The following is a 27,688-nucleotide window of genomic DNA, read 5'->3' on the forward strand; positions in this document are numbered from 1 at the left end:
CCTGGACCCCAGAGGGGTTTCGCTCCAAAGGAGCATGCCCTAATCCCAGGGCACTTCCACCACTTCCACCACAATTAAAGATAGACCCTCTCCTACCTACCTGCTCCATGGAGATACAGAGCAGGACAAGTCTTCCACCCCAATTAAAGAAAGACTCCTGTCAAACCTACCTGCTCCCGAGAGATACAGGTCAGATTATGCCTACTCAATTAAAGGAAGTCCCCCTATCCAACCTACCTGCTCACTGGAGGCACATCTTAACACTGCCATAGCAAGTTGAGGAGGTCTCCTCTGGGTTCCAGATCTCTCACAGTACTGGGCCCCATTTAGCAGGGGTCAACAGGGCGGCAGGGCCTCCTGGAGTGACGGGCCTGGTCGCCCCTGCAATCCCTGTGACTGTGGTAGTTCCGCCACTGCCCATAAGACATTCATAGACATCCACAAGACATTCATAAACACTCACAAGAGGCCACATACAACACATTCCAATACAAACACAGAAAAAATGTATAATTGTATTATCCACTTCTCTTCTCTCCACAGCTTATCATCATACTCTGGAATGGAGAAGGTCTTTATAGTCATGACTCTCTGGAGTCTAGTGTTTGGAGAGTAGTAAAACTGTGCACTTGACAGCTCTTCCTCCTTCTCCACTTTAACATGTGGCTGCATATTAGAAAGGCAAATGGGACATCCCTGTACCTGCTATAATATTTTTGCATTTACTTTGTGTAAGGACAAATCTACTAATGAACAAACGTAAAATAAATCTGTTTTATGTGTTTCTTCTTTTTAAGTGTGATCTCTCTTTTTTATGGTTAGTTTATTTTAAATGATTTTTTAATAATACTAATTGGGATAGGTATTCGGAAATGTAAATCTAAAGGAACACTATAGTGTTATGTATACAAACATGTATTATACTCTTCCAATTTATACCAGCAATGAGTAGTTTTAAATGCTGTCATATCTAATAATTGCTGCCCATGGCTGTTAAGATAAATGGCTCCTCATTATCCCAAACATCACAGAAGGGATAGTATCCTAGGAACTTAAAGTTTTAAAAACGGTTTAACACAGAATGGAAGATGGCGCAATGAGATGAAGTTGTTATAGTGCCCACAGTGTCCTTTTCAGAAGGCAAAAAATTTAAAGGTAGAAAACAATCAACAATTTATTTACATATTACTTACTGACTCCACACCCCTCGGTTCAACAGGATGCTGCCTTAGATGTTACTCAAAACAAAGATACATCGACACTACACTTTTACAGTATTACAGTATAGAATACATTCATCATCTATAAATATCTTAAAATAATAAATGAAAATCTCATACCTACCTTCACCATGCTAATCATGGAGATTACAACACACACACATATGTACACACACACACACACACACACACAAACATACACACACACACACACTCACACACTAGCAATATGTGTTTAGGTTTCCCATTACAAATTCATACTACACCTGCTGAGCATTAACATACAGATAATCTCATGAATCTGTGTTCCTTAAAATTTATGTTTGCATACATACACATGCATATAAATATACTGTTATACACACAGACGTCCAAGCACGTCTTTGAATATGAAGTAGATTAGGCCTAGTGATGTGTTTGTAAATGTTTGCAGCTACATGAATTACTAACTAATTATTTTAACAGAGATTGAAATGGTACGTTAGCCTTGCGTGACCCTTTTACAGATATTGTGTGTTAAACGCAACATGTACCCTTGAGCTGAATTAAGTAGAAATGTCACCTTGAACTCTTTTTTTTGTATTAGTTGATAGCGAGGCAATTTTCGCTGACAGCCTGGTAATAGGTAAAGAGCTGCAGGAAGGCAGGAAGAGGGGGAGGATGGAGGAAGTGAAAGAAGGAAGGAGGAGAGACCATGTAGGTCAAAGAAAAAGCCATTTAAAAATAACTCAGGCTGGAGGCCACGCATATCACTACTGCCAAATGTTTAGCAGCTGTATCATCGCCCCAATGTGGTCACACATAGATAATGAGGCAATGGAAATTCATAGGGATCAGAGGGGAACCTCTTGGATAGGCAAGTTAGTTTTCAGCCTGTTTTCTGACAGTTATTGGCTGACGAGGTTTAATTTATCTTGGTTTGCCATATAGCCGCTCTATTGAGAGAAGCGTAATGAAAAGAACTATTAAAAAAAAACAAAAAAAAACAGGACTTGCTACGGGGATGTGTTTAACCCACTGCAGCTGTGGAGTTTAGGTTTTGGAAATTCTTCAAAATGTTTTCCCATTAGCCTTACTAAATTTGTAAAATATATTTCTATATATATATATGGCTTGACTGGTGTGCTGATTTTTGTTTTACATTGTATTAACTATGTATATATATATACAAAGGAAGAAGATTTAGCAGTGATCAGTGTAGCAATTCATTAAAAGTAACAGATTTTTTTCCAAAGCTGACTGTTTCCAGTTCAGGAAAACTCTTCATTAATCTAAATCTTTTAAAAGAACACAACAATCTATGACTGAGGAGAGCATTCGCCACCTCCTTTAGCTCTTAACCCTTATTGTTCCCCAACACGCACACTGATATTTTCATCATGACATACTTTTTGTTCAGCAAAGAGAAGCATGATTCATTTATTTATGCATATACCAGGGTTCAAACTCTCTAGTTTTAAACTGTGTACCAGACTTAAAAAGTTACTTGCCACTGCAAGTCTGGAGGATTGGGGGTTAATTTCTTCCTGCCAGGGCTGAATTTTAAATATACGTACACAATCATGTGAGTGCTGAAACTCGGTCTTAACAAATTAGCAATGAGACCAGTGGATCAAAACAGTATTATGTCTCGAGTCAAATAATTTAATAGTTTACTTATATTTCAGTTTTTATGGATGCTTTTGATTCAGCTTTATCACTGCGGAAAGGGTTAAAACCATGAGTTCCTCTCTAAGGATGGTTGATCCCCGGAGAACACTGCTCAGATAGAAAAGGATCACTCGTCATTTCAATTTCAAATTTCTTCTCATTGATGGAGCTGTCTGACTTCCAGCCATTGTAAGCAGCCGAGAGTGCAAGCAGTAGCGGGGTTAAGGATTTGGTATGCATGACAGACTTACAGTATAAAAGTGTCAGGATCACTAAGGCAGGTAGAATGCTAATCAGAACCCTGAATACAACACGCATGTTTATCTTTCTGCCTTGACAATATATATCTCTCGGAGCATTGGAATTGGAAGAGTACAGATGCCTTCTTCCTCTGCAAAAATATTCATTCCATGATTGGACTTCAAAATGATCCAATTTCAATTCTGCTTTAGGATAAATTGCATTTTACTTTTCACAGAGAATGTTTGACTGATTTACTGAAGATTAAATGTGCAGCACCCCTTATTGCAAAAATAAGCTGATCTTGATGTACAGAGGATTTAGTCTCCACTGAGTTAAAGGATAAGGACATCGGTGATGTCGAGTTGGCTTCGAACCATGCAGTATAAACTGCATATCATTAAGCAACCTACAATATAAAAAACAAACAAACAAACAAACAAAAATGACTCTGAACTTTTTCTATAGATAAAGGCAAAACAAAGTAAACAAGTTTATCTTCAATAGCTGTATTATATGTATCTCACTAAAATATACAGGGTTATTCACTAAACACTATTTAGTGCTGGCATTTATAAAGGGCCAACATATTCCATAGCGCTGTACAATTTGGAAAAAGATAGTACATGTATAGAAATATAAACAGACCAATATAAAAAGTAAAAAGGTCCCTCCCCCATGATCTTTTCTACAAAATGCTTTGCTAAATAGCCGGTGAGCTTGCAATCCCTCTGCTACCCCTTGTTTCATCTCCATATTTTAACCTTATAAATAAGTAAATAAACACCAGATTTGAATGGAAAAACATCCAATGAAAATTACTGAGTTATTTTTTTGCAGGTTATATCTGCATAGCCCATCTGTTATTTCTTTTGCTTTTACCACAAGATGAGATTGGGAGGGTTTTATTTAAAAGAACACTCCAGACACCAAAACAACTTCATCAGAAGTAAGTCTTCAGTTCAGCGACCCGTCAGCTCTGTCCCTCCACTTTTGTTTGAGTCTGATCCTTGGACTGTATGCAGTTGATAGACTCAGAGTGTCAGTAGCTCCCCATTCAAAAGCATCAGTATCTTTTTTACTCTTTTTTTTTGTAAATGGGAAGCTGCTGATAAGGTGGGATCGTCAGCCGACTTTCAGCCTATTAGTGGCACACAGTCTGAGGCATCCTGATTGAAGCATCAGATTCAAATAGAAGTGGACTGACAGAGATGATGGGCACTGGAAATTGGGGTTAAACTGTTCATTAATAGTTTATAACCTAAAGTTTATACCTGTCTGTTATTGAGCAATTCCACTCCTTCTCACGCCTCACCAGACACCTCTCTCTGCTCCCTACTTGTCATACCTTGCCAAGTTTCCTTAATAAGGAGTGGCCGTAATGGTGTGTGCCCTAATGCCCTACTTTCTAGAAGCTCCATATTGCTGGTGTGTCTGAGTGTATAACTAGCTTCACAGTAATAAAGCTCAAAGTGAGATAAACAAAATAAATGTGTTTAGAAATCAGTCTGTGTACATAACATAAATTGTTCTTGTTCTAAATTACATTTTAGCTGTTAAATTGTTATGAGAAAGTCACCTAAAATATCTCACAACAGCCACACACCCACTCACACCTCTAAAAATGAAAGTTTACCTCTTTGTCCATTTTATATTATTGGACGTTTACTCTCTCATGGATTACACACAAATTATATAGAGGGAAGATACTCAACAGCCAAATATGTATGTATGCAAGTATGTATGTATCATAAGGGGCTCTCTAAAAGGGTGATATAGATGGTTACTTAAGGCCTCATATACACTGGGATCTCACAGCCACCTAACTCACCTAATTGGAGTACAGGATCTGTAGCACGGGGAAGGCAGCGTAGGGCCACCACCAGGCAGCTGTCCACTACTAGGAGGTGTGAGGATTGGCAGCAGCTATCTGCTCTTTGCACCGCCTCAGATTGGTGGGAGCTGTTTGTTTCTGAAGGGAAAGAGAAGATAATGTAGCTCCTAGCAGTAAGCAGTACTGTAGCACCAGACTAACTGGCCTAACAATTTATTGTGCTGGGGAGAGAGACAAATTACATTGAGAGGAGAGAGGGACATGGTGATTTTAGGAGAGAGGGAAATGAAGCCAGGGTGGGAACAAGCTGGGTGAAAGAAGGAGATGGAGTTAGGAGGGGAGTGACATTGATGGAGCTTGGTGGAAGAGAGGGAGATGGAGATGGAACTGAAGGGTGAGACGGAGCTGAGGGGTAAGAGGGGGATGGAGCGAGGGACAGTGATGGAGCTAGGGGAGAAAGGGAGATAGTGCTGGGTGGAGATGGGGAGTTGGAGCTGGGGAGTGGGGGGATAGGGTTGGGAAGAAATGGAGATGGATCTGGAGGAGAAAGGGAGATGGATCTTGGGAGAAAGGGAGATGGATCTGGAGGAGGAAGGGAGAAAGGGAGATGGATCTTGGGAGAAAGGGAGATGGATCTTGGGAGAAAGGGAGATGGATCTAGGAGAGGAAAGGAGAAGAGAAAGGGAGATGGATCTTGGGAGAAAGGGAGATGAATCTTGGGAGAAAGGGAGATGGATCTGGGGGAGGAAGGGAGAAAGGGAGATGGATCTTGGGAGAAAGGGAGATCGATCTGGGGGAAGAACGGAGAAAGGGATCTTGGGAGAAATGGAGATGGATCTGGGGGAGAGAGCAAGATGGTTCTGGGGGAGAGAGGAAGATGGAGCTTGGGGAGAGAGGGAGATGAAGCTGGTGAAGAGACGTAGATAGATCTTATGGAGATGAAAAGGAGATGGGGTAAGAGAGAGTGAAGTAGGGGGGGATGGATCTGAGGGAGAGAGAGGGAGATGCTACATGTAAGTAAAAGCTTCCGGGACAGCAGGGCCACTATCAGGCGAGTACAGCCCATAATTGGTTAAGGTTGACCGACCATGAGGTCTGCAAGATTCCCTATAATGCCATGGGGTCCAATTGAGCACCTGACCACATTACGAGCTCGGTGATGGCATGGACCCCTGACAAAATAAAGTCTCTCCACATGCATGGCTGCAGTGGGAGGAATTAATGTCCAATCTATTCCTCCTAATGCTTAGAGGAGGACTGCAGGTGGACTGAGAGTTGAGGCAGCAGGTGCAGAGTGGTATACCGGTACCAAATCTAGAACCACTTCTAGTGAGTATATATATGATATGATTGAGTGGCTAATTATATATGATTGTATGTTAATGTCAGTGTTCGGCTATTTATGTATGCAGGTATCTGTGTTTGTCTGTTTGCTTGCCTGTGTGTATGTGTTATGTGTGTATGCATAGGTAATAACTTTAGTGACTAGAGATGTCCCGAATAGTTTGCTGGCGAATAGTTCCTGGCAAACATAGCTTGTTCGTGTTCGCCACGGATGGCGAACATATGCGATGTTCGGTCCACCCCCTATTCGTCATCATTGAGTAAACTTTGACCCTGTACCTCACAGTCAGCAGACACATTCCAGCATTCCAGCCAATCAGCAGCAGACCCTCCCTCCCAGACCCTCCCACCTCCTGTACAGCATCCATTTTAGATTTATTCGGAAGCTGCATTTTTTTTTTTTAGACATAAGTGTGTTATATTTGAGCATGCTAGGCTGAACGTGCGTATATCATGGCTAGTTGCACTGAGGGTATGAGTATATAGCAGTACATTGTTGTGAAAGATGGCTGTCATGTTTAGGGTGTAGCTTGCACGTTATCAACTGTGTATTTATATCAGCAGCTCCACCACTAGTTATAAATCAAATGTGAGTCACCCCATTAGATGAGACTAGTGAATAACATAATACATGAACGGTTAAGGTAAAGGCATGTAAGGAACTACGACAATAAACTCTTTAGGAGGTGAAATAATGACATGTTTAAATGCTTGCTACTTTACGATTAGTTAATGTGCAGAGAGCAGTTCATGTGATCAAAGGCATGGTGTGGAGGATCGGCTATAGTGGGACATGCTTGGCAGGCTGCTGTTTACTGCTTGTGCTCATCTGATACCTTCTGGGCACCAGGTGCAGACCCTGGGAGTCCCTGATACCTGGAACAACAAAGGCAAGTCTCTGGCTGAGTGCTGGGTTCGCCGCTTGAGGTGGTGGAAGCTTGTTTTGTCGGGTGGCCAGATAAGTCCCGGTGGTGCTTCACGTCCGGTGCGGGATTGTGGTGGCTTAAGGTGGAGGCGAGTGCTTGACGTGGGGCAGGCTCTGCATTTCTGTTTGTGCCTCCGGTCCCGTCTTCGACGCCTTTTGCGTTGGTGGATTTTAATGGGGACTGCTTCGCTTAGCTGTGGTGGAGCTTGTTAGGGCTGTGGTGGAGCTTGTTGGCGCTTCCTGCTTGTTATTTGCTTCCAAAATTGATTAAAGAGTCTGTCCAGCTTAGACTTAATTTCCTGCCATGCTTTGCTGGTACCAGGAGGACACGCGGCTGCCGCCATATTGGGAGAGTCGCAGATGAGTATGTCAGCCTGGGCGGCTGTGCTCTGTGCGTCCATTAGCTCCAGACAGCCTCTCAGGGGTGGACCGGGATAACCCCCACCGGTCCAGGGGGGGGGAACAGAGCTCCTGCCGGGAAGTAGTTCCTCCTGGGCATCCCAGGATCGGGAGATCGGCTGCCTCTCCCACCCGGTGAGCATCCGGCCACACTTGCCACGCGGAGGTAAGTATGACTCTGTCGAGTTGCTGACCGCTATTAAGCATGTCGGGTCGGTCAGGTAGGAGCAACATTGCTGGGTCATCCCCTTCTGGGGTGAAATTCGCTTGTTGATAGCTGCTTAAAGTGAGATATTGAGGGAGCCCACACGAAGTGCGTCTTTCCTCCATGACAGCTAGGCCCCTCCCCCAGGAAGCTGCATTCTTAGTGAGAGGAGGGACAGTGTAGCTGCTGCTGATTTAATAAGGAAATCGATAGCTAGGCTAGTTTCCAGTGTCCACTACAGTCCTGAAGGACTCATCTGATCTCTGCTGTAAGGACAGCACCCCAAAAAGCCATTTTTAGGGCTAGAACATCAGTCTGCTTTTTTTTTTTTCTGTGTAAGCTAATTGCAGTTGCCTGCCTGCCAGCATGTGTGTCAGGCTCACAGCGTATATTTTGCCCACTTGCCCAGTGCCACCACTCATATCTGGTGTCACAATAGCTTGCAGGGCACAGTGTCACACCAGTGCAACTCATATCTGGTGTAACAGTAGTGTACATTAAAAAAAGAAAAACTACAATTTTGACTGTGAAATAATAGCAGTCAGTTTCCTTCACACGTGTGCGTTTCAGGGCCTGCCAGGGCACAGTGTCACACCAGTGCAACTCATATCTGGTGTAACAGTAGTGTACATTTAAAACAAATAAAAAATGTTGACTGTAATAGATTGAATAGCAGTTAGTTGTCTGCAAGCGTGTGTGTCAGGCCTACAGCGTCTACTCTGCCAACTTCTGCCAGTGCACAGTGCCACTCATTTCTGTTGTCACAGTAGCTTGCACGCATAGTACCACTAATCGAAAAAAAAATGACAGGCAGAGGCAAACCAACCCGCAGGGGCTGTCGTGGTCGTGGTGCTGTGATTCCCTTTGGCCCTGGAATAATGCTGTGTTCAGTGGCCACGTACCCTGAACTTGAGGACATAGTTGAATGGCTAACACAGGACACCCAATCTTCTACAGCTTCCGCTTGGAACCTTAATGCACCATCCTCCACCAGCTTAGCTTTGGGCACCTCTCAAGTTACCACTCGCCCACCTGCCGCCACCACCAACACTAGCACCACAGCCACTTCACTTGATCTGTCAGAGGAGTTATTTACACATCAGTTGGAGGAAATAAGTGATGCGCAACCATTATTGCCAGAGGATGTAGATAACAGGGATATGTCTCAGTCAAGCAGCATTACACACATGGACGTACGGTGTGATGATGATGATGATGTACCCGCTGCTGCTTCCTTTGCTGAGTTGTCAGATACAAGTGAAGCGGTTGATGATGACTATGTGTCCGTGGATGTCACGTGGGTTCCCGCTAGAAGAGAAGAAGTACAGGGGGAAAGTTCAGATGGGGAGACAGAGAGGAGGAGGATACGAGTTGGAAGCAGGGGGAGGTCATCACAAGGAGCTAATGGCACAGTCAGACAGCATGCATCGGCACCCGGGGTCAGCCAGACAGCACGCCAATCAACGTATGCTGTTGCCACCACCAGAATGCCGTCATTGCAGAGCTCAGCAGTGTGGCTTTTTTTTGTGTGTCTGCCTCTGACAACAGCGATGCCATTTGCAACCTGTGCCAAAAGAACCTTGTCGTGGTAAGTCCAACACCCACCTAGGTACAACTGATTTGCGAAGGCACACGATCGCACATGACAAACACCTATGGGATCAACACATGAGTACAAGCAGCACACAAACTCAAAGCCGCCATCCTCCTCCTGGTTCAGCATCTTCAGCCACGTCAACCACTGATGTCCTCCTTGCCCCGTCTCAACCATCCGCCACTCCGTCTCTCGCCTTGAGCAGTTCCTGCTCATCTCCCCACAGTCAGGTGTCTATCAAGGACATGTTTGAGCGTAAGAAGCCAATGTCACAAAGTCACCCCCTTGCCCGGCATCTGACAGCTGGCTTGTCTGAACTCTTAGCCCGCCAGCTTTTACCATAAAAGCTGGTGGAGTCTGAGGCATTCAAAAAATTTTTAGCTATTGGGACACCACAGTGGAAGGTAACCGAACTAAATTTCTTTGCACAAAAGGCAATCCCCAACCTGTACTTGATTGTGCAAAAGGAAGTAATGGCATGTCTGGCACACAGTGTTGGGGCAAGGGTCCATCTGACCACTGATACCTGGTCTGCAAAGCATGGTCAGGGCAGGTATATCACCTACACTGCGCATTGGGTAAACCTGCTGACGGCTGCCAAGCATGGAATGCGTGGCTATGCAAGGGAGTTGGTGACACCGCCACGACTTGCAGGCAGGCCTGCTGCCACCTCCTCTACTCCTCCTACTCCATCCTCTTCCATAACCTCCTCGGCTGAGTACTCTTCTGCTGCTGCGTCTTGCTCCACATCAACGGCACCCCCCCAGCTCCCCATGTACTATTCCACATCCCGGATACGACAGTGTAACGCCGTCTTGGGGTTGACTTGCCTGAAAGCAGAGAGTCACACCGGACCAGCACTCCTGTCCGCCCTGAACGCACAGGTGGATCAGTGGCTGACTCCGCACCAACTGGAGATCGGCAAAGTGGTTTGTGACAATGGAAGAAATTTGTTGGCGGCATTGAAGTTGGGCAAGTTGACACATGTGCCGTGCATGGCACATGCGTGTAATCTGATCGTACAATGCTTTGTGCATAAGTACCCAGGCTTACAGGACGTCCTGAAGCAGGCCAGGAAGGTGTGTGGCCATTTCAGGCGTTCCTACACGGCCATGGCGCACTTTGCAGATATCCAGCGGCAAAACAACATGCCAGTGAGACGCTTGATTTGCGACAACCCGACACATTGGAATTCAACACTCCCAGTTCGACCGCCTGCTCCAACAAGAAAAAGCCGTTAACGACTATTTGTATGAATGGGGTGCTAGGACAGCCTCGTCGGAGCTGGGAATTTTTTTGCCACGTTACTGGACGCTCAATGCTTGTAGGCTCATGCGTCAACCTAGTCAGTCGCACCGAAGGCATCATCAGTGACATCATACCATTTGTTTTCTTCATGGAGCGTGCCCTGCAAAGAGTGCTGGATCAGGCCATAGATGAGCGTGAAGAGCAAGAGGAAGAGTTGTGGTCACCATCACCACCAGAAACAGCCTTATCAGCATTGCTTATCAGCCTTATCAGGATTGTGAGGAAGAGGAGTCAGAGGAGGAATGTGGCTTTGAGGAGGAGGAGGAAGACCAAGCACAACAGGCATCCCAGGGTGCTCGTTGTCACCTATCTGGTACCCGTGGTGTTGTACGTGGCTGGGGGGAAGAACATACCTTCAGTGAGATCACTGAGGACGAGGAACGGGACATGACTAGCTCGGCATCCAACCTTGTGCAAATGGGGTCTTTCATGCTGTTGTGCCTGTTGAGGGACCCTCGTATAAAAAGGCTGAAGGAGAACGACCTATACTGGGTGTCTACGCTACTAGACCCCCGGTATAAGCAGAAAGTGCCTGAAATGTTACCGAATTACCGCAAGTCGGAAAGGAATCCAGCAGTTCCAAAATAAATTAAAAAGTATGCATTACACAGCGTATAAGGGTGATGTCACAGCATCACGGGAATCTAACAGGGGAAGAGGTGAAAGTAATCCTCCTCCCACGACCACGCCGGCAAGGACAGGACGCTTTACAGACGTGTTGTTGATGGAGGACATGCAGAGCTTTTTAAGTCCTACGCATTGCCACAGCCCTTCGGGGTCCACCCTCAGAGAACGACTCGACCGACAGGTAGCAGACTACCTCGCCTTAACTGCAGATATCAACATGAGGAGCGATGGACCCCTTGACTACTGGCTGTGCAGGCTTGACCTGTGGCCTGAGCTATGCCAATTTGCGATAGAACTTCTGGCCTGCCCCGCTTCAAGTGTCCTGTCAGAAAGGACCTTCAGTGCAGCAGGAGGTATTGTCACTGAGAAGAGAAGTTGCCTAGGTCAAAAAAGTCTAGATTACCTCACCTTTATTAAGATGAATGAGGGATGGATCCCGAAGGGACTGACAGAGGGCGATACATTCAACTAAAAAAGGCTGAATGAGGGGGACGTAACAGGGATTAAACTGATAAGAATACTACTACTTAACACACCACTCCTATCTGGTGGCACATTAGATTGCACGCGCAGTGCCCCAAATTTGAAGTAGGAGGACCGACCAAGCATCTTTTTCCATCTCCCGGTTCCTAAAATCAATGCCATATACACGTCCCCTGATAGGGGACGTAACAGGGATTAAACTGATAAGAATAGTACTACTTAACAAACCACTCCTATCTGGTGGCACATTAGATTACACGCGCAGTGCTCCAAATTTGAATTAGGAGGACCAACCAAGCATCTTTTTCCATCTCACGGTTCCAAAAATCGATGCCATATACACGTCCCCTGATAGGGGACGTAACAGGGATTAAACTGCTAAGAATAGTACTACTTAACACACCACTCCTATCTGGTGGCACATTAGATTACACGCGCAGTGCCCCAAATTTGAAGTAGGAGGACCGACTAAGCATCTTTTTCCATCTCCCGGTTCCTAAAATCGATGCCATATACACTTCCCCTGATAGGGGACGTAACAGTGATTAAACTGATAGGAATAGTACTACTTAACACACCTTATAATAACGCAGAGAGAGGCAATGCAGAGAGAGGAATCTGAAGAAGAGGAGTCAGAGGAGGAAGGTGGCTTTGAGGAGGTGGAAGACCAAACACAGCAGGCGTCCCAGGGGGCTTGTTGTCACCTTTCGGGGACCCTTGGTGTTGTACGTGGCTGGGTGGAGGAAGAGACCTTCAATGACATCAGTGAGGACAAGGAACGTGACATGGCTAGCTTGGTATCCAACCTTGTGCAAATGGGGAGTTTGCGGTTGTGCAAATGGACTGTTTGCGGTTGTTTGCGGTGCGTTAAACGGGGAGTTTGGTCTGTCACTGTGAAGCGGGCATAACCCTTACACTACCTGATCGATACAACATCATACCTGATGTTTTAAAGCAGGTTATTCCAAACAATTTAGGAATGTTAGGTGATTTATGCCCTTTATGGATTAAAACCAGACTCTGCATCAAATATGTAATTTTCCATGGGAGTTTTGCCATGGATCCCCCTCCGGCATGCCTCAGTCCAGGTGTTAGTCCCCTTGAAACAACTTTTCCATCACTATTGTGTCCAGAAAGAGTCCCTGTGGGTTTTAAAATTCGCCTGCCTATTGAAGTCTATGGCGGTTCACCCGGTTCGCCCTTCCATGAACATTTGCGGAAATTCTCGTTCGCCGTTCGCGAATGGAAAATGTTATGTTCGCGACATCTCTATTAGTGACTAATTTTGTATGTATGAGACTGAGCACAGCTTGTTAGGTATGTGTGTGAGAGTGGTTCATCTTTTATGTGTGAGTATGACTATCTATGACTAGTATATCTATCTGAGCGTATTGAATCAGCTGACCTTACTGCAACCGGAAGCCTGAATCTATCACTGCATTGAGGAAATATTATGCAGAGAAGATTTACTTGCTTATTTTAATATCAAAACACTTAGGATTTTGATAAGTTGAGGCTGTGAATTAAGGAATAATTAGTGCAGAATTTAACCTCAAATTAAGTAATGTGCCAAAACCAAAAAAGTTAAATGACAAGCTTTGGAGATTTGCATTCATTAATCACTAGGTATACTGAGCAACTGATCTACACACATAACACCTTCAATTAAAATAAAACTTAAACACAAGTTTTTAAGGTATGCCTTAATATCTCAACATCATGTATACATTATAAGAAACACTTTGCAAATGAAATATTTTATTGCAAGCTCTGCTGCTTTAGGTAGAGGAGGGATTACATTCAGCTGGTTCTGGGTGGTTTCAATTTGGAAGTTGGTAAGTAATATTTTTGCATTTAGATTGGCTAGTGGTAGTTAGCTCATGCATTAGAATCCTGAGGAGGACTTAATCTATTGGCTAGGAGCAAAGTAAGGCGCAAAATCAGCAACATTTTAAAATATATATAAGGCTCTATTTAGCACTTTAATTTGCGTTGCCAGCAACTCTCTGAGTAGTGCCAGCCGAAGGTGGAACAGCTCCTCGAAGAAGTAGCATGTAGAGCGGCAGCCATCGAAGGAGAAGATCGATTAGGGTCCTGCCTCTTGGCTGCTCCTGGCCCTACTGATTATGTTGGGATTGAAGTGTAACATATTCATCCTCACCTTGCGGTATCTGTGCTCAGCGGCCATCTGCTACATGCTGGTGGACACCGGCCGCTGTGGTTCCACACCAAATTATAGCTCTACGTCCATCCACGGTGATGATGACGTTGGCGTGCGTGTGACGTCATGTGGGAGACGTGCGCACGTTCTGGGGTCAAAAGCCGATTTCAGCCACATTTGTAAAAGACTTATTTAAACGCATTTCTACTTCTCCTCTTTGCCCTGTCGTGGTTTCCCTTAGTGGTTGTCCGAGACTGTGTTCCTAAGCGTTTATTTCTGGTATTTGACTTTGGCTTCGTTTTGACTTCTCTGTATTCTAGTATCCTTGACTTGTGGCTTTCCCTCATCGCTGTGTCTCATTCTGTGTACCCAACCTCGGCAAGTATTCTGACTATTTTATGGTACGTTAAGTCCGGCCATTCTAAGGTCCAGTAAGATGCTAGCTTTTAGTCCTAGGTGTAATACAGTTCTCCGTGCTGGATCAACTAGTAATCCTGACAGTGAGGCCAGCCCAGGTGATGTAGCATCATCAGCCGGTACGACTGGACAACACGAGTACCCCAACATTGTGATGCTTCAATCATGTAAACATGAGACAAGAGAAGCCCAGGAAGCAGGGCAAAGTATGGACAAGTACAGCAATTTGCTGGGAAGAGGCAAATCCGTGCCAAAAGGTGCCCAAAATGAATTTGGACCCTAAAAAACAGATTAGAAGAAAATGTGGTTCCTGCTACTATGATTTTTAATGTGCTGTGGACGAGCTTACAGCTGGGTACAACTGGGTTTTTTGCCTTCTTTTGGATCAACATCAAAAAACATATGTGAGGAAGGCTGAACTTGATGGATGCAAGTCTCTTTTCAGCTATGTAACTATGTAACTATGTAACTATGATGAATTTCAGCTATGCCTATCCAGTTCTGATGAAGAGAAATTGAATGCAGATGTGAGGATGTTCCCTGCTTCTCAAGAGACTGACTGTTTGGGAGAATGCTTAAATGGCAGCAGTGGTGAATACAAACCCCTTGAAAAGATTAATGCTACTAAACAATATTTCTAATTTAAGTAAATCTATTTCAAGGAATATCACAACTCACGCAGGTCAGTGTAAGGTTTCCGTCAATGAAACGTGTAGAAAGGAAACGTTAGCTTTTTAATCGCTAATATTTCGGTTGTGGTTGCATTAAAGTAAAAAGTTTAATTTCAGTTTTAAGGAATGTTGATGTTGTCAAGAAGACGATTGGTTAGGAACTAGACATAGGTCAGATTGAATGGCCTTTTCAGGACCCCCCATTTCCTAATTTTAGATTATCACCTTTGGGTTTAGTTTCTAAAAGAGAGCCTACATTGAATAAACCAATTGTACCAATGGTTTGTTAATTTTAATTTTATTATTGTGAGGCATTTTCTACGTTTAAAAATTAGGTTATCGGTTTTAAATCTGTCTTATATTTACCAGTTCATTATTTGGATGTTTTATTTATTGGTTCCTCTCAAGGTAATGAATGAAGTTACCATTTGACACATGTTGTACCTCTGCCAAAGATGGTATTCCTTTGGTGGTTGAGAAGTCAGCTAAACCTGCATGTTGTTTGCAATTTCTTGGAATGACTGTTGACTCTGTGGCTATAAAGTGTCAGCTTCCGCTTGAGAAGCTATTACATTTGAAACTTGAGATTGACCATATGTTATTGCTAAAGAAGGTGTCAGTTAAGTGTTTTCAATCTTTACTGTGGCTTTTGTCCTTTGCAGGCAGAATCATGCCAATGGGTAGTTTTTTTTGTAGAAGAATGACTTTAACTTGTGCTAGTAAAAAAAATTGCCTTCTCATTATGTTCAACTGACCGTATCCATTAAAAAAGATTTAGTAGTATGTAAAAGTTTTTTGAAGGACTACAATGGTAGGACTTTTTTTGCAAGCAGATTTCACTTTTAATCCCAATTTGCAGTTTTTTGTTGATGCATGTAGATCTTTTGGTTTTGGCATATTTTGGCATAAAAATGCAGATCTTGTGTTAGGCCTGAGCATTGCATTGAAGCTGGTTTAATGAACAAGTTAAAGTTATTAGAACATTTTTCCCATTGTTTTAGCACTTTGGATCTGAGGTGAGCAATTTCAAAATAAAAATATTCTATTTCATTTTGATAATATTTAAGTAGTTAACCTACTGAGGAATATAGTTTTATTGAGCTCACATTATAACATTTGGTTAAAGCAGTACATATTTCAAGCTCAAAAAATGCAATAGCACATGCTCTCATCTGCAGTTCAACAGGTTCAAGGTTTTGGCTCCAGAGGCAAAGGCTGGGGGTTAGCGATGTTGTTACGGTTGCCTCCAGGCTAGCTGAAAGTTGGACCGTAGAAAGGATGCTCCTAGCGCTCATCAAAGGACCATCAGCACCGTAGACACCATAAATACTGCAGACTCTACGAACTGCCGCTGCTGGGCTGGGATCTCGCCGTCTGCTATCCACCCTGGACCTATGACCAGGCTCCAGGTTCCAGTAGGTGAACCTCTTCCTTCTGTAGAGCGAAGCAGGATCAGGAACAAGAGCTCTTACAAGAACTCAGTAGCTAAGGGAGTATGCAGAGCATAGCAATCTCTGTAGTGATTATAGCTGTCTCCTACAAACACGAGTCGAGGCTGCGAGTTAGAGGGTCAAGTAGTTCTCTTTTAATCAGCACCAAGGGGCTTTCTTTTATGCAGGTTTTACACACATAGTACCACCCACAGGGTTTTGTAAAACAACCAATAAAACACGTAATATACAGTAAAACACTCCCATTCATTCCCACAAAATCCTCCTCTCTGCCTGTGATATAATTACTGTACACAATGGGTTAATGTAATTATCACAGGCACTTTTATATCTAGCTATGTGTGTATCTAATTAAGGGAATGTGGGTGCAATAAGACAACACACAGGGCAAATAAGAAAAACATATAAATCATAAGGGATAAAACCAAAAACACATAGTGTGATGTTACATGACAATATTTGCAAAATTGTTGTGAACAATATGACAGGGTTACTCAAACAACTTTTTGTAAACCACTGGTTTTGATTGTAGCAAAACCTTTCTGTAGAGGTCTGCAACCGCCAAACGGCAAGGAAAAACTATATATAAACATACCTTTTTTATCAGCGCCAAATTCTCCCCTCAGTCTGATCCTCCTCGGCTGACATCACTCCACATCACTTGATGGGGAGGAAAGTAAGAGAGGGCTGGTTGAGGGGAGGACATGGGTGGTACAAAGTGGGGAGGCATGCCTCCAATGGCTGTCTGGCACCAGCATGAAGTATGCGCTGGCATTAGCTGCCAATTTGCTGCGCAGAGTTGATATAAGCCAGCCTGGAACTTTGCTTTTGACTTATTAATAATGCTGCATGAGGTGGAGTTACATAACCGGCAGCTAATGGCATAATCTCTGTGCAAAGTTTTAAGGCGAAGCGCAGGGCATACCGACTCCAGGCACCATGACTACTTCAAATTTTCAACCGAACGCTTTAATGTGCAGGGCTAGCATGCCAGTGATTGACAAAGATACATGTGAGGATTAATTTGAGGTATATCATGACCTTATATGGGGCAAAATGGAAAGATATTGGGTCAGTTTGACACTATAGTAAAAGGTTGGCTTATTGCTTGATGAACTGCAAAATTACTTAAAACTAGAAAGCGTATATTTTGCATTGGAATGATAGTGTTGTGTCTTTGATCTGTTTTGATAATAATGAAGCCCATGGAACAGCGCAGTCAGGGGAGTGGGCCTTGACAGAGCCAGGAGTAGGCAGGGGAGTAACCAGTTAAAGGGGCGTGGATATCTGTAAATGGGGGTTGGAAGACAGGAGTATATTAAGCAGCCATTTTATGAGTAAGGGACATTTTAACAGAACTGACACTTACCTGGTAATTGTTTGGCAGGTCTGTGTTGGTTTTTTTCTTTTCTCTTTCAGGTCATGGCATCGCTGGAGGAGATCCTGGAGGGAGTGAGAGCTGCTGTGCGGGATAGAGGACTGGCCTGGCTTCATGAGCAACAGGGGGCTCAGGGTCCCCCCCCTGCGGCGGCTGCACGGCGTTCCATGAGGAGGGCGAGACCGCCCCAGCGGCTGAGCCCAGGCGTGGAGCCCGAAGTCGGCAGACGGAGGAGCCCGTCGGCGGAGGCTGTTGGGGCCCTGGATGAGGTTGCGGGCCCCAGCGGAGTGGAGGAACCGCGGCCGGCACCGTCTGTTCAACGCAGTGCCGGTCGGGCGCGAGCAGCAGCCAGGCCGCGGCCTGCCACGCGGTGCGCGCCCCGCCAGAAGGTGGCTGGCAGGACGGTTGCGGCAGGAGCCAGGACCCAGAGCGGATCGGATGGAGGGAGCAGTGAGCGGATGCGGCCCGGTGAGTCAGGGAATGGCGCTGGGGCCGGGCAGCGGGCAGGGGGCAGAGTGGAGGCCTCTAGAGACCAGGCGGTCCCCCTGATGGCAGGGGGAGCCTCTGGACACGGGGACACATCGGGGGCGGCCTATAGTGGGGCCAGGTGCAGCCCTGGGGACACAAACGGCGGGTCCACCCAGTCAGGTACCTTGGGGCAGGCAGGGCCCACGGCTTTGGGGGACTTGGGGCGCCAGGAAAGGCAGGCGGAATCCCCAATTCACACGGCAGCCCAAAGAGGGCCAGGTGCAGCGCGTAGGGATAGCTCCCAGGAGTCAGCCCAGGGCATGGAAGCAGGATGGGTTAGGAGAGAGTGGGAGGGCCCCAGGGGCGGCTCCCAGGGGCAGCTGGATCTTACACACAACCCTAGGCCGCATCTCAGTAGGGAACAGCACGGCGTCAGTGCCAGGCGTGACAGGAGGCGGGCGGAAGGGTGGAGGGGCAGAGAGAGGAGCCGGTCCACAAGCAGGCATAGTAGATGGAGATCAGTTTTGGGGGAACGGAGGAGGAGGCAACGGCGCAGCGCCTCTGGGTCATCAGGCAGGAGCTCGCCAGGTCAGCGGCGCAGCGCATACGGCCGGGAGGGCCAGGCAGTGGGACGGGACAAGGTGCGGAACTACAGGCAGGAGCGTAAGGAGGTGGGGCGGGTATGTGATCATGTGGACACACTACCCAGGTGTCGTTCTCCTTGCAGGTCACGCTGCCCTACACCCGCGGTCCTGAGGCAGGGCCAGGCTGACAGGAGTCGGCGCCTATTGGATGCTCCGGAGCCAGGCATGGCGGACGGAAGGGAGACGAACCCACGGCCTTCCGCGGCCTCGGGCTCGGGCGGTGAGTCAACTGTTGCACCACACGCAGGAACACTGTTGAATTGTTTAAAATCTTTCTTAGACTCATGGGCGGGTGGGGAAGTATCTTCACCTCAGTTTGGGAGAGTGTGGACGTGTGAGAAGGGTCAAGGGTCGTCGGGAAGGGCCGAGGGTCCGGCACAGGATAGCGAGGTGGGTTTATCTGTGTCTGAAGCTAGTAAGGAGTCGGGGGAGAAGGCAGGTGTAGGGGGCGAAATTACCGACGCTGCGCGGCAAAACGTGCATGTGTCTTTCTCGGGCCCCTTAGGATGTCATTTAAAATTGGAAGTAAAGGAAAAGATTTGGAAGGGTGAGTTTGTGGAGGTTGTTTCCCTCCTCCCATTGGAGGAGTTTTTGGACATGAAGGAGGAGGACAAGAAGGACGCGAAGAAGGAAGAGGAGGAGAAAAAACGTAGGTATTGGAAGATTCCCAAAACATTTGGGAACTGGCTGAGGGCCTTTTGTATCCTGGCCAGTGTGATAGGGGAAAAGTCCCCGGATAAATGCTCCCAACTGTTTTGCTATCTAGACGGGATTGGGGACGCGTACCAGACTTACGGAGGGGTCGCCTGGTGGAGGTACGATGAGCAATTCCGCCAAAGGTTAGCGGCGAATCCCAGTATGCGGTGGGATCAAATGGACCTCCCCCTCTGGATGCGGCTCATGATGGCACAGAAGGCTGCGCCCTTTCACGGGACGGCCGGTGCGGCCCCTGGGGGACCTGCATCGGCCGGACAAAAGAAAGGCTTCTGTTGGCTCTTTAATGAGGGCCAATACAAATGGGGAACGTCGTGCAGGTTTAAGCACGAATGCTCCGGTTGTGGAGGGGCCCATGGAGCCAGTCGGTGTTTCAAACGAGGTAAGTCTGCACCAGGAGTGGGAGCCAGCAGAGCAACGGCCCCCTCCGCTGCCGCGGGGGGCAACCCCGGTGAAAATAGGCGAGATGCTACCGTGGCTAAAACAGTACGTTAACCAACAGGACGCCGATTTTTTATGGCGGGGTTTTACGGAGGGGTTTACCATACCGTTTCAGGGTAGGGACGTGGGGAGGTTATGTAGTGACCTCAAATCGGTGGGGGAACACCCAGAGGTTGTGCGGGACAAGTTGCTGAAGGAGGTGCAGCTGGGTAGAATGGCAGGGCCGTACGCGGTTCCGCCGTTGTCTGACTTGAGGGTGTCCCCGCTGGGGGTAGTCCCCAAGAAGGAAGCAGGCAAGTTCCGGTTGATGCATCATTTATCATACCCGAAAGGGGCGTCAGTAAATGATGACATTGACGAGTTGCTCCATTTCATGTGCGTATTTTGAAAAGTTTAGCACGTTCTTGGAATGGGTAGTACGTAGGGAAACGGGCGGGGGTACAGTGGTCCATTACCTGGACGACTTCCTGTATGTGGGCCCGGCAGGGTCCGACAGATGCGCCCAGATACTACGAGTTTTTCAAAGGGTAGCGCAACAGTTTGGGATTCCTTTGGCTGAGGATAAGACGGTGGGTCCGACCGAGTGCCTGAGTTTTTTGGGTCTGGAAATTGACTCGGTCAGGGGGGAATGTAGGCTGCCGGAGGAGAAGTTGAGGTTGCTCCGCCAGCAAGTGAGTAAAGGGCGCTAGGAAGGTTACCCTGAGGGGACTGCAGTCCCTGCTGGGAAGCCTTAACTTCGCTTGTAAGGTGATCCCCATGGGGAGGGTTTTTTGTAGACTGCTAGCAAGGGCTACCTGCGGTGTTGGGCTGCCGAGTCACTACATCAGGGTGTCGGTGGGCATGAGAGAGGACTTGGACATTTGGGACCGGTTCCTCACTAAATTTAACGGGCGGGTGTTTTTTAGGGATGCGACAACAGCATCAGGTGACACTGGGTTGTTTACGGACGCCTCGGGGAGCGTTGGCTTCGGGGCATACCTTGGGGGCAAGTGGTGTGCCGAGGTTTGGCCTAAAGCTTGGTCAGAGAGCCCCTTGATTAGGAACCTGGCCTTCTTGGAGCTTTTTCCGGTAGTGGTAGCAGTATCGCTCTAGGGTAGGGAGCTCAAGGACAAAAAAGTTATCTTCCACTCTGATAACATGGCGGTGGTACAAGTAATTAATAGTCTCTCGGCGTCGTCCCTTCCCGTGGTAAGGTTGTTACGACAGCTAGTGCTCTTGTGTATGTCTTGGAATATTGTCTTCAGAGTGCGGCATGTGCCGGGTCTGCTGAATGTGGTCGCTGACGCTCTGTCTTGTTCGCAGTGGGAGCGGTTTCGGGAAGCGGCGCCGGACGCACAAGCGAATGGGCAGGCGTGCCCAGAAGAGATGTGGTGGCTCGGGACATCGTGCTTGGGCGATATATAAGGAGCTCGTTAGCACCGGGGACTTGGGCCGCTTATACAAAGGTTTGGAGTGAATGGGAGGAGATGATGGCACAGGCTGGATACGCTGTTGTGGCTTCTTTGCAGGTTGGTGGCAGGTGGGTCGTCCCCTTCTAGGGTTGAGCGCTACATGTCTGCCCTGGCTTTCCTGTTCAAGTTTAACGGGTGGGAGGACTTGACAAAACATTTCTTGGTGAAACAAACCTTGCGGGGATTCAAGAAAGGCAGGAGGTCGGTGGATGCGAGGAGGCCCGTGTCCTTTGCCACCCTTCAAGGGCTGGTGGAGTTGTTGAATGACTTGTGCATATCGGCATTTGAGGTAACTTTGTTTTCCGCGGCTTTCGTATGGGCTTTCTTTGGGGCGTTTCGAATTGGAGAATTGGTAAGTGCCAATAGGACAGGGACGACGGGTCTCCGGTTCGAGGATGTGGTAGTCGAACAGGACAAGGTCGTGATTTGGCTTCGGCGCTCGAAGACAGACGTCTTCGGAAAAGGTAAGAAAATTGTCTTGTCCTCGTTACCGGGGTCCACGGTGTGTCCGGTGTTATGTGGGGACAGGTTTTTGCAGATCCGCCCAAAGGTCGGTGGTTGCTTCCTGATACACGAGGATGGGCGAACGCTGTCGCGCTTTCAGTTCTTGCGGGTCTTTCGCATGGGTTTGGCGAAATTGGGCTTCCAGCCTGGGCAATTTGGTACACACTCCTTCCGCATTGGGGCTGCGACTGAGGCGGCGCGTCTCGGGCTAGGAGAGGAGTGGATAGAGCGGATTGGGAGATGGGAATCCATCCGGTTCCGCGCATATGTGAGGCTGGATAGGTTGGTGTGAATGGAATTGTGTGGTTGTGGGAAACAGGTGCTCTGCCAGATAACTGAATTTGTTTATTTTCAGGCTTGGTCGCTTGGCTGGTGGGTCACTCGTTTGTCTACTGGGCGGAGAAGAGGGCCGTAGTTCGGAGTCAAGGCACACAACTGGGTTTTCTTCTGGACACAGTGGACCTTTGGTGGTTTGGTTTTCGGGGTTTTAGCTGGCAGAGCATAAGTGGGGAGATTTTTAGGAAGATATCAAGGGGGTCTGCCCCGGACATACTTTTAATTCACGGTGGGGGCAATGATTTAGGTTTGGTTCCCCAAAAGGTGTTGATCAGGAGGATGAAGAGGGACGTAGATAGGGTGCGGGAGCTGGTCCCTGGCATGGTGGTAGTGTGGTCTGAGATGGTGCTGCGGTTGAACTGGAGGCATGCCAGGGACCCGGCGGCTGTGGCACGCTGCCGAGGTAAAGTTAATAAGGCCATGGCAGTTTTTATTCGGAGGATAGGGGGGGTCCCGGTGAGGCATGTAGAACTGGAGGGTATTGTGACGAAACCAATCTCGCCACATTGTATTGGAGGAGCCTGGTTGCCCGCCTGCTGCCTTTGGACTACGGCCCCTGGACATATTGCTCTATGAAAACTATATTTGGGCATATAATAATGTATATGGCTGCTACTGGCCCTTTAAAATCATCTATGAACAGATTGGGACTTTTGGGACTACTGTCCCTTTAAGACTGTGAAGCATATTCTAGTGTACTGCCTGTAATATTGTATATGTATTCATGTGTTAAGTTTAACCTGGGTGATATGTATGCAGCATTCATCTTATTGTTCGGTGGAATCACTCCATTCATTATATTGAGTGAAACTACCGAACCAGACCACCCAGGAATAAGTCTGCCTCCAATTACGGTTTGCAACAATGTTGCAAACGGGTAATTGGCAATCAGTGTAATGTATTCTTTGTCCTCTGGGTGGCCGCCATTCGGGAAACAAACACGTGGCGGCGGCCATCTTAAACTACCGAACAGCGGTGTTTTGCCGTCGAGTGTCTGGAACTAAAATCGGACACTTGACTAGGCAAACACCGCTGAGACCTCCATACTTCCAGAAATTCGTATGGAAACTACCGAATGACCCGCCGTTCGGTAGAAAAAACCCCACAAACAAGGGAATTCATTCAAACCCTCTCCAGGCTCTATAACACAGGCAATTCGTCTGTTTTCATTCCCTTGTTTGTGACCGACCGCAGGGCCAAAATGCATGGAACTGTTTTTGGATACTTTACCCATGCGGTCGGTCAAATCTTTGGAACTTCATATCTCCCGAACTGTTCATCCGAATGACTTGAATTTTGGATATGTTTCCCCCCTGAATAAGGGCTATCCAGCGATGCTGGATTTAAAGGTGTACCCCCTGTTTTTGGGGTACATCCAGAACTTGGCTGGAAAAGTGTACCGGATAATTGGGTTTAATGTTATCTGAGGGGAGGGGATGTGTGGGCTGAACCATGTATGTGATTGGTTATTTTATGCCTCCCCCTGGGTGGGGCCTGTATGTGTACTCATGTAATAAAAACCAGGCTGGGTGCCCCAGCACCTCAGACCACTGCTTGACCCTCAACACGGAGCCTTGTCTCGTTCTTGGGGGGGATTCACTGTATGCTGTTGGAGATTGATTGCTAAGGAGTATAAGCTGATGTCTGCTTTTCCTATTCATCTGCTAGCAGCTATTTTTGAGGTTCCAGCTGGAGTGCTACCTTATTCACCTATATCCAGTTCGTGAGTTTTGGTGTTTTTACAGTAGCTGTGCCTTTTTGGGAAAAGGGGATTATCGCCTAAACTGATTTTTCCCGTTTTATGCTGAAACGGTCCGTAACAGGTATGTTGCCGGTTACTTTCGACGGGATGGAGTGCACCTGTCTGAGGTTGGGTGTGATTGATTGAATTTAGGTTTCCAAGAAGGAATTGCTAAAGCCCTATTTATGTGTGGTGGGGGTCGCTCGAGACATTAAGGGATCAAGTCTCTTGCTATGGCGGGATAGGGCTTGGGTAATTGGAAGGTAGGAGGAGTATCAAGTGGTTAGGCTAAAGTTAGGCTGGATTAGACCGGAGTGTTAAAGGGTTTGTGGGTTCGAGCTCATCGGTGGCTCCGAACCAGGTGGTGTAGGGGGGTCTCGGTACACCCCTACAGTTAAAAAAGTTATGGATATGGGGCCTCTTTGGTAGGCCATGTGTTATGTGTTATTTGTTATTTATAATGTTATGTATTGTTATTGGTCGGGGTCATTGCCGGGGGTAATTTATGTACGGTGGGGGATGGGGGTAAATTTATATTATGTGGCAATGACCCCAATTTGTTACCTTGTTTATAATAATAAATAAAGCTGTGGACTTTTATATTCCAACAGAAATACGGTGTCTGTAAGTTATTGGGGTGTTGGGGTAAACATCGCACCTTCCGAATAACGACTGTGCGCATGTCATGAAGCCCATGGAACAGCGCAGTCAGGGGAGTGGGCCTTGACAGAGCCAGGATGTCACGTCTAAACATTTGTTATGAAGGAACACAACTGCAGATTTCTTATAGTTTGAATATTTATTATAAAAAGTAAAAGGTATTGACTTTAATTCCAATTTACAGGTACTGTAGCTTTAAGTAATAAACGATAACTGAAGTCCACAATTATAGGCACTGTAGCTTTAAGTAGTAAACGATAACTGAAGTCCACAATTATAGGCACTGTAGCTTTAAGTAGTAAACGATAACTGAAGTCCACAATTACAGGCACTGTAGCTTTAAGTAGTAAACGATAGTAAATTGCAGACACTGAATCAATAAAGAGTCTCTTAGTAGAATCAACGGTTTAGGTGATAAGCAGTCACAATAGCTGTTCCATAGACTTTAACCGAAGCAAGACAGATGCAGCTAACTGAGATAAAGTATGAGTTGAAGTTAGCTGTAACGGTTTTGTATTATCGAAGGATTTTGGAGACAGAAAATAACAGCTTGAGATGCAATGCTTATCACAGAGGTTTTACTTAGCTTCCGGCACATAGAACACTGGTTCCCGAGATCTCCTCAGAGGCGTTTATCCTGGATGGAGAGTGTTAAGCTTTTAGTTGTGGATGAGGAGAGGTGAAGGGAACTTGCAGAGTCTTTCAGTCCGGTCTGGTAACAGAGGTTTTCACAACGAAGTTGTAGCCGGTTCGTGAGTACGGAACGTAGTTCAATAATCCAGCCTAGATCAGCTGGTGCAGTCAGATTAAATAGGCAGACCGTGTCATAAAGGGGTGTGGCTAGGCTCTGTGGAACCAGGAAGTAAGAGGATACCATAGTTAAGGCATGACAGTACCCCCTCTTTAATGAGCAACCTCTGGGTGCTATTGACTTGGTTTAGAAGGGTAACGCTTGTGAAATTTGGAAATCAATTTGTCAGCATGAACGACAGAGGAGTTTTCCCATGTATCTTCATCAATTCCATATCCTTTCCATCTGATGAGGTATTGTAAGGAGCCACGATGGATCCTTGAATCCAGTATACTTTGAATTTCGTATTCTTCTTCACCCTGGACCAATATGGGATCAGGAGAAGTAGTGACATTTCTTTGGAAAGGGTCAGGATGATGAGGCTTCAACAAGGACAATTGATTGGATCTTTGGCATACAGAACAAGATTTGACATAAGATTCGATAGTTTGGTCTTGACGAGGCCACCAACAGTATCTTTTAGACAATTCAAGGGTCCTTTTCATACCTGGATGACCTGCCAGAGGAGAATCATGAATAAATTCAAGTACTTTAATTCTGAAAGAGGGAGGTACATAAATCCGGTCTTTAAAATAGTAGAGACCGTTTTTCTTGGATAATTTCATTGATTTAGGAAGTTCAAGAGCATCTTCACTGAGACCTTTAATGTCGTCAATAAGAGAAGATAAGATTCCAATGACTTTAGGCAAAGGAGGTTCTTGAGGAGTTTTGTGTTGAGAAAGGACAGCTCCAATTGCAAAATCCGAAGCATCCGTTTCAAGGACATAAGGATATGAAGGATTTGGAAGTTGAAGGATAGGAGCTGTTGTAAACTTTCTCTTTAATTCACCAATGACTGTAGGAGGAGGAGACTCCAGTTCGGTGTCAGAACAACATGAGGTTTTAGCTGGTTCTTTCGTAGACTGAAGAATTGGAATTTGCTGTAAACATGTTTCTTTACAATAATGTGAGTTAAAGGTGAGAGAGAAAGGAAACCATGAGATTTGAGGGTTGTGGTTCCTTAACCAGTTGATCCCTAATATAATAGGAAAAAATGGTGATGAGATAACATCAAATATAAGACTTTCCGTATGAGTATGATTGATGGTTACTTTTAGAGGGACGGATTCATGAAGTATTGGTCCCGATGAGATGAGGGACCCGTCAATCACTTTAACAGGTACAGAAGTTCTTTTACGAACACAAGGAATTTTATTCTTTGTTACAAAGGCTGAGTCGATGAATACTCCATTTGCACCGGAATCGATAACAGCCTTGGTTATGATTCTTTTATTGTCCCACTGTAATACAAGAACGATAGGGGACATTTGAGTATTTGCTGTAGAGGGAAGTACACTTAGGATGGAAGAGGCATGAGACTGCCTTCTGCCTTTTATCCGTTTTAATGAAGGACAATCAGAGACTAAATGAACTTGAGAGGCACAATACATGCAGAGGTTTAACATACGTCTTCGATTTTTCTCTTCAGGAGTGAGGGGACTTCTAATTATCCCTATTTCCATAGGTTCGATTGGTTCAGATGGGTTGTCAGGAGGCTTTGGAGCCCCTATTTCCATAGGTTCACGTGGTATGGAATTCTTATCTGGAGCTTTTGAGGGAGTGAAAGGTTTGCGGTCTTTTGAATGTGAAAGGGCTTTTTCGGCCTTTCTTTCTCTTAATCTTCTGTCAATGCTGATTGATAGGCGAATTAGAGCGTTCAAATTAGTAGGGAGTTCTGTTCTAGATAATTCATCTTTTACAGCTTCCGATAAACCAATTCGAAACTGGTTGCGCAATGTGATGTCATTCCATTGCGTTTCTATAGCCCATCTTTTGAATTCAGCAATGTAATCTTCAACGGGTCTATTTCTTTGCTGTAGTGTTCTGATTGTTAAATCAGCTGTAGCTTGTTTGTTAGGATCTTCATAGAGAAGAGACATGGCTTCAAAAAATTCATCTAGTGAATTTAAAATGGGGTCATCGTTTTCCAGAAAGGAATGGGCCCATGACATAGGTTCACCTCTTAGAAAGG

This window comes from Pelobates fuscus, chromosome 2 (assembly GCF_036172605.1).
Source record: "Pelobates fuscus isolate aPelFus1 chromosome 2, aPelFus1.pri, whole genome shotgun sequence".
NCBI classification, from domain to species: Eukaryota; Metazoa; Chordata; class Amphibia; order Anura; family Pelobatidae; genus Pelobates; species Pelobates fuscus.